The following is a 13,485-nucleotide window of genomic DNA, read 5'->3' as shown; positions in this document are numbered from 1 at the left end:
TGCGGTTGTGGGCGGTGCAGTTGCCATACCAGGTGGTGATACAGCCCAACAGTATGCTCTCAATTGTGCATCTGTAAAAGTTTGTGAGGATATTAGGTGACAATACAAACTTCTTCAGCCTCCTGAGGTTGAAGAGGCGCTGTAGCGCTTTCTTCACCACACTGTTTGTGTGGATGGACCATTTCAGTTTGTCCGTGATGTGTACACCGAGGAATGTAAAACTTGCCACCTTCTCCACTGCTGTCCCGTCGATGTGGAGAGGGGGGTGCTCGCCCTGTTGTTTCCCGAAGTCCACGATCACCTCCTTTGTTTTGTTGATGTTGAGTGAGAGGTTGTTTTGCTGACAACACACTCTGAGTGACCTCACCTCCCCCTTGTAGGCTGTCTCATCGTTGTTGGTAATCAAACCTACTACTGTTGTGTCATCTGCAAACTTGAAGATTGAGTTGGGGGCATGCATGGCCATACAGTCATGGGTGAACAGGGAGTACAGGAGGGGGCTATGCACGCACCCTTGTGGGTGTTGGGTGTTGAGGAACAGCGAAGTGGGCTGCCCCCCACCTGGGGCCAGCCCCTCACGAAGTCCAGGACCCAATTGCACAGGCTGGGTTGAGACCCAGGGCCTAAAGCTTAACGATGAGCTTGGAGGGTACTATGGTGTTGAATGCTGAGCTTTAATCAATGAACAGCATTCTTATATAGGTATTCCTCTTGCCCAGATGGGATAGAGCAGTGTGCAGTGTTATGGCATTTGCATCATCTGTGGACCTATTGTGGCGGTAAGCAATTGAAGTGGGTCTAGGGTGACAGGTAAGGTGGAGGTGATATGATCCTTGACTAGCCTCTCAAAGAATTTCATGATGACAGAAATGAGTGCTACAGGGCGACAGTCATTTAGTTCAGTTTCCTTTTCCTTCTTGGGTACAATGGTGGCCATCTTGAAGCATGTGGGGACAGCAGACTGGAATAGGGAGAGATTGAACATGTCCGAAAACACACCAGCCAACTGGTCTGCGCATGCTCTGAGGACACGGCTAGGGATGTCGACTGGGCCAGCAGCCTTGCGAGGGTTAACACGTTCAAATATCTTACTCACGTCGGCCACGGAGAAGGAGAGCACAAGTCCTTGTTAATGGGTCGCGTTGGTGGAACTGTATTGTCCTCAAAGCAGGGAAAGAAGGTGTTTAGTTTGTCTGGAAGCAAGACGTCGATGTTCGTGACGTGGTTGGTTTTTCTTTTGTATTCCGTGATCGTCTGTAGACCCTGCCACATGCACCTAGTGTCTGAGCCGTTGAATTGCAACTCCACTTTGTCTCTATACTGACATTTCGCTTGTTTGATTGCCTTGCGGAGGGAATAACTACACTGTTGGCATTTGATTGTGAGGAATTCTAGGTCAGGTGAACAAAAGGACTTGATTTCTTGTATGATGTTACAATTACACCATGAGTTATTAATCATGAAACATACACCCCTGCCTTTCTTCCCGGAGAGATGTTTAGAGAACAGAGAATCCAGGTGGCTGTACCGACTCTGAAAGCATATCCCGAGAGGGCCATGTTTCCATGAAACAGAGTATGTTACAATCCCTGATGTCTCTCTGGAAAGCAACCCGTGCTCTAATTTCGTATACCTTGTTATCTAGAGACTTGACATTAGCGAGTTATATACTTGGAAGCGGTGGGTGGTGTGCGCCCCCCCCAAAGTTTGACCAGAAGACCGCTCTCTCCACCTCTTCTCTGGCGGCGTTATTTTGGGTCAGCCTCTGGAATCAGTTCAAATGCCCTGGTTAGTTCCGACAAAGGATCAGATTCGGAAAAGTTGTATTCCAGGTCGTAGTGCTAGAAAGTTGACGCTGCACTGATGTCTAATTGTTCTTCCAGGCTGTATGTAATAACATTTAAGATTTTCTGGGCTAGCAATGTAAGAAATAATACATATAAAAACAAAATACTGCAAAGTTTCCTAAGGACTAAAAGCGAGGCAGCCCTCTCTGTCGGCGTCATCTTGTGGACTCAGTGTGGATGGAGAGAGGTAGGCTGTGTTTGTCCTTACTATCAATGGAGCTAGGAACTAGGGCTCACAGGGAGCTAGGAGCAAGGCCTCACATGGAGCTAGGAACAAGGCCTCACATGGTGCTAGGAACAAGGCCAGACAGAGAGATAGGGGCAAGGTCCGACAGGAAGCTAGGGACAAGGACCGACAGGAAGCTAGGGACAAGGCTTCAAATTGAGCTATAGGGACACGGACCGACAGGGCTCTAAGGACATGGCCTCACAGGGAGCAAACGACAAGTTTCGACAGGAAGCTAGGGACAAGGTTTGACAGGAAGCTAGAGACACGGCCCGACAGGGCACTAGGGACAAGGCCTCACATGGAGCTAGGCCTCACATGGTGCTAGGAACAAGGCCCAACGGCGAGATAGGGGCAAGGTCTGACAGGAAGCTAGGGACAAGGTCTGACAGGAAGCTAGGGATAAGGCCCGACAGGGCACGAGGGACAAGGCCTCACAGGAAGCTAGGGACAAGGCCTCACAGGAAGCTAGGGACAAGTTCCGACAGGAAGCTAGGGACAAGGTCCGGCAGGGAGGATACACTGTGATAAGAGGGTTCAAGCAAGGTCATTCACCAACTTGATCAAAAGCCTTGCACTAATATTTGAGTTCTGTGATATGATCAATATGATCCAAACACTGTATTAAAATGTATCTTATCTATCCACTGTGTCTGCATTGTGAGCAGATTAGTTGGTTCCTCTCTGTATGCAAATATTTTGGATAGATATTCTTTCAAAATAATATGGATTCATTTATTTACCGATGCCATAAGTCAATGGTGCCACCAGTCAATGATTATAGAGGTCGGGTTAATGATGATTAAAATGCTTTGACCATCCAGTTCTGTTTACACTTGATTGATATCCAGAAACAATGTGTGCCTGACTACCTCCGTAGATGGTCAGAAAGATCTGATCACCTACAGATCACAATGTGTATTTTAATTATCTACACCTGTCAAAAAATATGGGCTTAATCAGAATGTGGCAAAGATCAGGACAAATGATGCATGTTAGCACCAGGTATAAAAAATAAATGGACTATCAGAGCTAAACCCAAATATCTGCTTTGTAGTAGTTTCCTTTGTCAGGAGCCACAACTATTCTTATTTTGTCAATATCACCCTCCCGCCCTCCCTCCCTCCCCTTTCACCCCACCCTCCCCTTCTACCCTCCCCTCCCTCCCTCCCCACCCATACACACACAGACAAAGAAGCCTTGTTGCGCTAACATGTGAGTTTCAATATGATCCAATCCCTATCTGATCAAGGTTAGTCATGTCTACACAATTAAAATGTGTTTCTTAACCATTCACTGTGTATGCATTGTGACAAATGGAGCATGCTAGTAGTATGGGGAGTAAAATTGTTATAAATAGTGATGTTCTGAAATCTGTGGGGTGTTCCTGTCCACTGGGATGTGGGGTGACTTGGTTTGAGGCTACATTTGGCCCACCAACTCTCCAGCCAGTAGACTGTGTCCTTCCACTGAGTACTGTACAGAGAGTTCCTACCTAGAACTTTTAATCTAGACCATTGGGACACAGTACAAACACACACCAGAATGTGATCATCCACCTTCCCCCCAGCCTAACAACAGACCCCATGGTGAACACAGGGGACTGTTGATATAGGATAGTAAGGTTCCGGTGGGCTGGAAATACACTCAGATTACCGTTCATTTACATGTTGTTGTTCTCCTTTACTGTAAACACGTCATTTAATAAATGTTAGTCATCTTTATTCATAGAAAATGGAAGTACGAATTATTAGTCTACATGTGGTCAAATCCTCTCCAAAAACGTCTTCATTTTGTTTCATATACCCTTTAAAGGTTAAATAAAGCATAGGTCATTTCTGAAAGATTACAACGTTAAAGCACAGGTCATTTCTAAAAGGTTACAGAGTTAGATCCAGTATCTTCTGTTAGCGATGCACAGCACCAAATCAATTACCAATCAAATCAATCAATTAATGTTATTTATAAATCCCTTCAGTAGTTGTCACAAAGTGCTTTTACAGGTACAGAGACAGCTACATGGCCCGGACCCCAAAGAGCAGGGCCAAGATTCAACCAAAAGCTATCTTGTTACAAAAAGATGAGGATTTGAAGACCAATGTATCCTCAACTACAACAACATTCCCAGGAAAGGTTGCATATACCTGTAACGATTCTCTTCTTGTGAAGTAGAGGCGGACTAAAGCGCAGCGTGGTGGTTGTTCATTGTATTTATTGACGACACTATACATGAACAAACTAACGGAAAAAAACAAGAAACGTGAGAACTCAAAACAGCCCTGTCTGGTGCAAACACAAAAACAGGAACAATCACCCACAAACACACAGTGAAACCCAGGCTACCTAAATATGGTTCCCAATCAGAGACAATGACGAACACCTGCCTCTGATTGAGAACCATATCAGGCCGAACATAGAACTAGACCAAAACATAGAAAAACAAACATAGACTGCCCACCCAACTCACGCCCTGACCATACTAAATAAATACAAAAACAAAGGAAATAGAGGTCAGAACGTGACAGTACCCCCCCCCAAAGGTGCGGACTCCGGCCGCAAAACCTTGACCTATAGGGGAGGGTCTGGGTGGGCGTCTGTCCGCGGTGGCGGCTCTGGCGCGGGACGCGGACCCCACCTCGCCATTGTCTCAGTCCGCCTTATTGTCCGCCTCCGTGGCTTACTCACCATGCCCACCCCTCTCAATGACCCCACTGGACAGAGGGGCTGCTTGGGACAGAGGGGCAGCTTCTCGGGACAGAGGGACAGCTGCTCGGGACAGAGGGACAGCTGCTCGGGACAGAGGGACAGCTGCTCGGGACAGAGGGACAGCTGCTCGGGACAGAGGGACAGCTGCTCGGGACAGAGGGACAGCTGCTCGGGACAGAGGGACAGCTGCTCCGGGCGGAGGGGCTCTAGCGGCCCCTGGCTGACTGACGGCACTGGCGGCCCCTGGCTGACTGGCGGCCCCTGGCTGACTGGCGGCGCTGGCGCTGGGCTGACTGGCGGCACCTGGTTGACTGGCGGCCCCTGGCTGACTGGCGGCACTGGCGGCCCCTGGCTGACTGGCGGCACTGGCGGCCCCTGGCTGACGGGCGGCATTGGCGGCTCCTGGCAGACGGGCGGCACTGGCGGCGCCGGGCAGACGGGCGGCACTGGCGGCGCCGGGCAGACGGGCGGCACTGGCGGCGCCGGACAGGCGGGAGGCTCCGGCAGCGGCGCCGGACAGGCGGGAGGCTCCGGCAGCGGCGCCGGACAGGCGGGAGGCTCCGGCAGCGGCGCCGGACAGGCGGGAGGCTCCGGCAGCGGCGCCGGACAGGCGGGAGGCTCCGGCAGCGGCGCCGGACAGGCGGGAGGCTCCGGCAGCGGCGCCGGACAGGCGGGAGGCTCCGGCAGCGGCGCCGGACAGGCGGGAGGCTCCGGCAGAGGCGCCGGACAGACGGGAGGCTCCGGCAGAGGCGCCGGACAGGCGGGAGGCTCCGGCAGCGCTGGAGAGGAGGAAGGCTCTGGACGGATGGGCCGGAGAGACAGCCTGGTACGGGGAGCTGCCACCGGAGGGCTGGGGTGTGGAGGTGGTGACGGATAGACCGGGCCGTGCAGGCGCACTGGAGCTCTTGAGCACCGAGCCTGCCCAACCTTACCCGGTTGAATGGTCCCGGTCGCCCTGCCAGTGCGGCGAGGTGGAATAGCCCGCACTGGGCTATGCAGGCGAACCGGGGACACCGTGCGCAAGGCTGGTGCCATGTAAGCCGGCCCAAGGAGACGCACTGGAGACCAGATGCGTAGAGCCGGCTTCATGGCACTTGGCTCGATGCCCACTCTAGCCCGGCCGATACGCGGAGCTGGAATGTACCGCACCGGGCTGTGCACCCGCACTGGGGACACCGTGCGCTCCACAGCATAACACGGTGCCTGCCCGGTCTCTCTAGCCCACCGGTAACCACAGGAAGTTGGCTCAGGTCTCCTACCTGGCGTAGCCATACTCCCTGTTAGCCCCCCCCCAAGAAATTTTTGGGGCTGACTCCCGGGCTTCCATTCACGACGCCGCGCTGCCTCCTCATACCAGCGCCTCTCCGCTTTCGCCGCCTCCCGTTCTTCCTTGGGGCGGCGATACTCTCCTGGCTGAGCCCAAGGTCCTTTACCGTCTAATTCGTCCTCCCATGTCCATACCTCCTCGCGCTGCTCCTGCTGCTGCTTTCTCCTTTGCCCATTACCACACCGCTTGGTCCTGTTGTGGTGGGTGATTCTGTAACGATTCTCTTCTTGTGAAGTAGAGGCGGACCAAAGCGCAGCGTGGTGGTTGTTCATTGTATTTATTGACGACACTATACATGAACAAACTAACGGAAAAAAACAAGAAACGTGAGAACTCAAAACAGCCCTGTCTGGTGCAAACACAAAAACAGGAACAATCACCCACAAACACACAGTGAAACCCAGGCTACCTAAATATGGTTCCCAATCAGAGACAATGACGAACACCTGCGTCTGATTGAGAACCATATCAGGCCGAACATAGAACTAGACCAAAACATAGAAAAACAAACATAGACTGCCCACCCAACTCACGCCCTGACCATACTAAATAAATACAAAAACAAAGGAAATAGAGGTCAGAACGTGACAATACCTTTTACTTTCTATGACTGTGATGTTGTTGTTTTTTTAATCAACCTTAGATGATTCCACTGACTGCAAGTCGCTCTGGACAAGAGTGTCTGCTAAATGACCAACATATAAATGTTAAAAATGAACATTTGCAAAGCACACAGGTGGTTATTATTCTACTGAGCTCTGCCCCCAAACAAGACCGCAATATGGTAATTTAGCAGACACTATTGTCCATAACGACTTACAATCAGGGGTGCCCTGCAATCAATCAACAAATTAATTTAATCAATTAATCAGCTGATTGACTGCTATAGCCAGACAGTGGATGTTGTTGTGGTGACCTGCATATTGAAGACACAACCACACAGGTATCGGGAAAACCAAATGGGAGGTCTTTGTTAAATTGACAAAGATCTCCCAGAAGACATTGGTGGATAGCATCAACCACGGGTATCAGAAGAAGGACCTTGCAGCTTCCATGAAGAACAAAGCGTTTTATTTGTTGATGCATTCAGTACCACCTAAAGCAAGTAAACAAATGAAACACAACACTTTGTGGTGCAGCAGGAAACAGCACACGTCCAAGATCTCAGGTGTCCTTTCACTCCTCTGAATACCAGCCATGTTAAAACCACCGGAAAGCAAATGCCACCCTTTCTTTGGCTTTGATGCACGTTTTGCAGATGATGCATATTTTATTCCGGCTCTGTGCCAAGTCACTTAGGTCAACAGGCTGTTGGCCAAGACTAACTTTATGAAAGGACATCAACATTCAGCTGCCTGTAAACAAAATCTGCTATTCCCTATGTAGTACGCTAACTTTGACCAGAGCCCTATGGGGTGTGCCACCTCAAAGGTAGTGCACACTATTGAGGATAGGGTGTCATTTGGGACACAAGACAGAGTCCCTGGTAATAGACAGAGTCCCTGGTAACAGACAGAGTCCCTGGTAACAGACAGAGTCCCTGAGAGTACCTGGTAACAGACAGAGTCTCTGAGAGTACCTGGTAACAGACAGAGTCCCTGGTAACAGACAGAGTCCCTGGTAACAGGCAGAGTCCCTGGTAACAGGCAGAGTCCCTGAGAGTACCTGGTAACAGGCAGAGTACCTGGTAACAGACATAGTCTCTGAGAGTACCTGGTAACATACAGAGTCCCTGGTAACAGGCAGAGTACCTGGTAACAGACATAGTCTCTGAGAGTACCTGGTAACAGACAGAGTCTCTGAGAGTACCTGGTAACAGGCAGAGTACCTGGTAACATAGTCCCTGTGATGTGCATCAGTTAATGTCAGTGGGGAATTAATAGTATTCAAAGATGTCACTGTGCTACTACACTGATTTCACTGTGCTCCAAAATTCTGGTAAACTGGTGTGGAATGTCAACCAGATTGAACCAGTTAGCATGATGGAGTCCAGACACATGGGCAATGCAATATTGGACCAGACTTTGATATCCAAAAGAAAACATTTGACAAGTGTTGTTTTTTGGAGTGAAGAACATGTATCAAGGTAAGGTAAACATATGGCCCTGCAAGAAGAATTTCACCAGTGGAAAACTAAAGTTAACAAATCAAATCCAAGCCCTTACCTCACTACTGTGTGCTATAGTAAGAGTTGGACTTACCTCACTACTGTGTGCTATAGTAAGAGTTGGACTTACCTCACTACTGTGTGCTATAGTAAGAGTTGGACTTACCTCACTACTGTGTGCTATAGTAAGAGTTGGACTTACCTCACTACTGTGTGCTATAGTAGGAGTTGGACTTACCTCCCTACTGTATGCTATAGTAAGAGTTGGACTTACCTCCCTACTGTCTGCTATAGTAAGAGTTGGACTTACCTCACTACTGTCTGCTATAGTAATAGTTGGACTTACCTCCCTACTGTCTGCTATAGTAAGAGTTGGACTTACCTCACTACTGTCTGCTATAGTAAGAGTTGGACTTACCTCCCCTACTGTCTGCTATAGTAAGAGTTGGACTTACCTCACTACTGTGTGCTATAGTAAGAGTTGGACTTACCTCACTACTGTCTGCTATAGTAAGAGTTGGACTTACCTCCCCTACTGTCTGCTATAGTAAGAGTTGGACTTACCTCACTACTGTGTGCTATAGTAAGAGTTGGACTTACCTCACTACTGTGTGCTATTGTAAGAGTTGGACTTACCTCACTACTGTCTGCTATAGTAAGAGTTGGACTTACCTCACTACTGTCTGCTATAGTAAGAGTTGGACTTACCTCACTACTGTCTGCTATAGTAAGAGTTGGACTTACCTCACTACTGTCTGCTATAGTAAGAGTTGGACTTACCTCCCCTACTGTCTGTTGCACCATCTACAACCACTGTAATTATTAGTATTTGAACATCTTCACCATGTTCTGTTATAATCTCCACCCGACACCTCCAGAAGAGGACTGGCCACCCCTCATAGCCTGGTTCCTCTCTAGGTTTCTTCCTATGTTCCAGCCTTTCTAGGGAGCTTTTCCTAGCCACTGTGCTTCTACACCTACATTGCTTGCTGTTTGGGATTTTAGCCTGGGTTTCTGCACAGCACTCTATGACATCAGCTGATGTAAGAAGGGCTTTATAAATACATTTAATTGATTGAGTGATACTCCATCCACCTGACAGGTGTGGCATATCAAGATGTTTGGGATGCTCTGGATTGACGGGATGTTTGGGATGCTCTGGATTGACGGGATGTTTGGGATGCTCTGGATTGACGGGATGTTTGGGATGCTCTGGATTGACGGGATGTTTGGGATGCTCTGGATTGATGGGATGTTTGGGATGCTCTGGATTGACGGGATGTTTGGGATGCTCTGGATTGACGGGATGTTTGGGATGCTCTGGATTGACGGGATGTTTGGGATGCTCTGGATTGACGGGATGTTTGGGATGCTCTGGATTGACGGGATGTTTGGGATGCTCTGGATTGACGGGATGTTTGGGATGCTCTGGATTGACGGGATGTTTGGGATGCTCTGGATTGACGGGATGTTTGGGATGCTCTGGATTGACGGGATGTTTGGGATGCTCTGGATTGACAGGATGTTTGTTAAATATATCTACCTAACTATTTAGCAGTCTTATGGCTTGGGGGTGGAAGCTGCTCAGGGTCCTTTTGGTTCCAGCCTGCATCGGTACTGGTTGCCGTGCGGTAGCAGAAGAACATTTGATGACTTGAGTGGCTAGAGTCTTTCACAATTTTTAAGGCCTTACTCTGACACCCCCTGTTATAGAGGTCCTGAATTAGGGGGGGGGGGGGGGGGGGGCATAAAGCTGTATTGTGTAGGGTCCAACTTTCAAGGGGAATAGGTTGTATTATCCTCCCATCTTGTCATAAACCCATATAGTGGTCCTACGAGCCGGATAGGATCAATTGTCTTGCACCATTACCAGTATGAACAGTGACATTCCACCAGAGGCCATTGTGTTTACCTATTCGCATACTAGCGATGGCTGCCACCAGACCAGGGGCAATGTCCCAAGTCAGACCTGCCGACGTAAACACTCTTATGGGTACCTGTATCATGTCTCTAAAAATACATCTCTTACTGATACTGTCATTTACTTACTTGAAAAGGGCATCAATTAAGTTAATATTTTTCCTAAACTGAGACAATAAATCATTAGTTAAAAACTACCCATGTCCTCTTTCTGGACCACACAGCGGTGGAGACAGGGGAGTTTGAGGGGCAGAATGTTTCTGATAAGGTGGTAATTTTAGAGGAGAGGTTTCAGAGCAGACAGACATGATATGTGTCTCTCTCAGGGAGATCAGCCTGCCTCTGCTTGGTGCCTGGTGGTTCTGACGTCTTAGGGGTTATCCTGGACCGGACTGTTTGCGGTGCAGACCTGGGTTCAAATACTATTAGAAATCTGTTAAATACTTTGAGTGTTTGCTTTAGCCTGCCTGGAGAGCCAAGTGGGCAACGTTTGCAATTGTAGGACTTTTCTAGAGGTTCCATTCTGTCAGACAAGCTCAATCCAGCACAGATATCATTTTTCAAATTATTTCCAATAGTATTTGAACCCAAGTCTGGCATGTCTGCTCGGTCTGTTCCACTCTCACTCTCAGGGGAGTGACGTAAGTAGACCAGGGGGCATTCCACAGTCAGAGACAACTATTAAAATAAGCGTTCTCCTGCTCTGATTGCCTCTCAAATTAGAGCGCATGCTGATGCTAAAAATGCTAATGCTGTGGCTATAATTCATTAGTAAGTTCCGTAAACACGTTAGCAATCATTGTATTCTAAGTTATATTCTGTTCTATTCTTTTTTTTTTTTTTTTGAATTTTACCCCTTTTTCTCCCCAATTTCGTGGTATCCAATTGTTGTTATAGTAGCCACTATCTTGTCTCATCGCTACAACTCCCGTACGGGCTCGGGAGAGACGATGGTTGAAAGTCATGCGTCCTCCGATACACAACCCAACCAAGCCAACACAGCACGCATCCAACCCGGAAGCCAGCCGCACCAATGCGCCGGAGGAAACACCGTGCACCTGGCCACCTTGGTTAGCGCACACTGCGCCCAGCCCGCCACAGGAGTCGCTGGTGCGCGATGAGACATGGACACCCCTACCGACCAAGCCCTACCTAACCCGGGCGACGCTAGGCCAATTGTGCGTCGCCCCATGGACCTCCCGGTCGCGGCCGGTTACGACAGAGCCTGGGCGCGAACCCAGGGACTCTGATGGCACAGCTGGCGCTGCAGTACACCCGGGAGGCCCTATTCTGTTCTATTCTATTCTGTTCTATTCTATTTTGTTCTAGAGTAGAGAGAGAGGGAGTAGAGTATTGCTTTTAATAATCCCAACTTGGGAAACTGTTTTTTTACAGCATGTATCATCAATGACTTGCAATGACAGGACACTTAACAATGACAAACACAATATAAAAAACAACACACATTGAGACTCATAAAGGCACATATATGTACCACAGTATGTATCCCTGAAATAATAGTCTGATTCAAGTGCTGATTTCTATCCTACTCTGGGGGAAAAACAGGCAGCACCATTTTCCAATAGGATGACCTCAAAACAGTTAATCAATTACACTCATTAAATGCCTGTGGGTAGAAATGACGGTCTAAACCTCTCTGTGGAATGTCTGGGCAGGAATAACCTGCTACTGAAGCTGCTCTTGTGTTGCATCAGAGTGCTGTGGTGTGGGTGTGTGTCATCAGAATGCTGTGGTGTGGGTGTGTGTCATCAGAACCCTGTGGTGTGGGTGTGTGTCATCAGAACCCTGTGGTGTGGGTGTGTGTCATCAGAGTGCTGTGGTGTGGGTGTGTGTCATCAGAGTGCTGAGGTGTGGGTGTGTGTCATCAGAGTGCTGTGGTGTGGGTGTGTGTCATCAGAGTGCTGTGGTGTGGGTGTGTGTCATCAGAACACTGTGGTGTGGGTGTGTGTCATCAGAACCCTGTGGAGTAGGTGTGTGTCATCAGAGTGCTGTGGAATGGGTGTGTATCATCAGAGCTCTGTGTAGTGGGTGTGTCTCATCAGAGCCCTGTGGTGTGGGTGTGTGTCATCAGAGCCCTGTGGATTAGGTGTGTGTCATCAGAGCCCTGTGGTGTGGGTGTGTGTCATCAGAGCCCCGTGGAGTGGGTGTGTCATCAGAGCCCTGTGGTGTGGGTGTGTGTCATCAGAGCCCTGTGGAGTAGGTGTCATCAGAGCCCTGTGGAGTGGGTGTGTGTCATCAGAGCCCTGTGGATTGGGGTTCATCAGAACCCTGTGGTGTGGGTGTGTGTCATCAGAGCCCCGTGGAGTGGGTGTGTCATCAGAGCCCTGTGGAGTGGGTGTGTGTCATCAGAGCCCTGTGGAGTATGTGTCATCAGAGCCCTGTGGAGTGGGTGTGTGTCATCAGAGCCCTGTGGAGTGGGTGTGTGACATCGGAGCCCTGTGGTGTGGGTGTGTGTCATCAGAGCCCTGTGGAGTGGGTGTGTGTCATCAGAGCCCTGTGGAGTGGGTGTGTCATCAGAGCCCTGTGGAGTAGGTGTCATCAGAGCCCTGTGGTGTGGGTGTGTGTCATCAGAGCCCTGTGGAGTAGGTGTCATCAGAGCCCTGTGGTGTGGGTGTGTGTCATCAGAGCCCTGTGGAGTGGGTGTGTGTCATCAGAGCCCTGTGGATTGGGTGTCATCAGAGCCCTGTGGAGTGGGTGTGTGTCATCAGAGCCCTGTCGAGTGGGTGTGTGTCATCAGAGCCCTGTGGAGTAGGTGTCATCCAAATGCTGGGGAGTGGGTGTGTGTCAGCAGAGCCCTGTTGAGTGGGTGTGTGTCATCAGAGCCCTGTGGAGTGGGTGTGTGTCATCAGAGCCCTGTGGAGTGGGTGTGTGTCATCAGAACCCTGTGGTGTGGGTGTGTGTCATCAGAGCCCTGTGGAGTAGGTGTGTGTCATCAGAGTCCTGTGGAGTAGGTGTCTGTCATCATAGTGCTGTGGAGTGGGTTTGTGTCATCAGAGCCCTGTGGAGTAGGTGTGTGTCATCAGAACCCTGTGGAGTAGGTGTGTGTCATCAGAGCCCTGTTGAGTAGGTGTGTGTCATCAGAGCCCTGTGGAGTAGGTGTGTGTCATCAGAGCCCTGTGGTGTGGGTGTGTGTCATCAGAGTGCTGTGGATTAGGTGTGTGTCATCAGAGCCCTGTGGTGTGGGTGTGTGTCATCAGAGCCCCGTGGAGTGGGTGTGTCATCAGAGCCCTGTGGTGTGGGTGTGTGTCATCAGAGCCCTGTGGAGTAGGTGTCATCAGAGCCCTGTGGAGTGGGTGTGTGTCATCAGAGCCCTGTGGATTGGGGCTCATCA

This window comes from Oncorhynchus mykiss, chromosome 7 (genome assembly GCF_013265735.2).
Source record: "Oncorhynchus mykiss isolate Arlee chromosome 7, USDA_OmykA_1.1, whole genome shotgun sequence".
Lineage (NCBI taxonomy): Eukaryota > Metazoa > Chordata > Actinopteri > Salmoniformes > Salmonidae > Oncorhynchus > Oncorhynchus mykiss.
The sequence above is the reverse complement of the archived record's forward strand: the minus strand, read 5'-3'. Positions refer to the sequence as shown.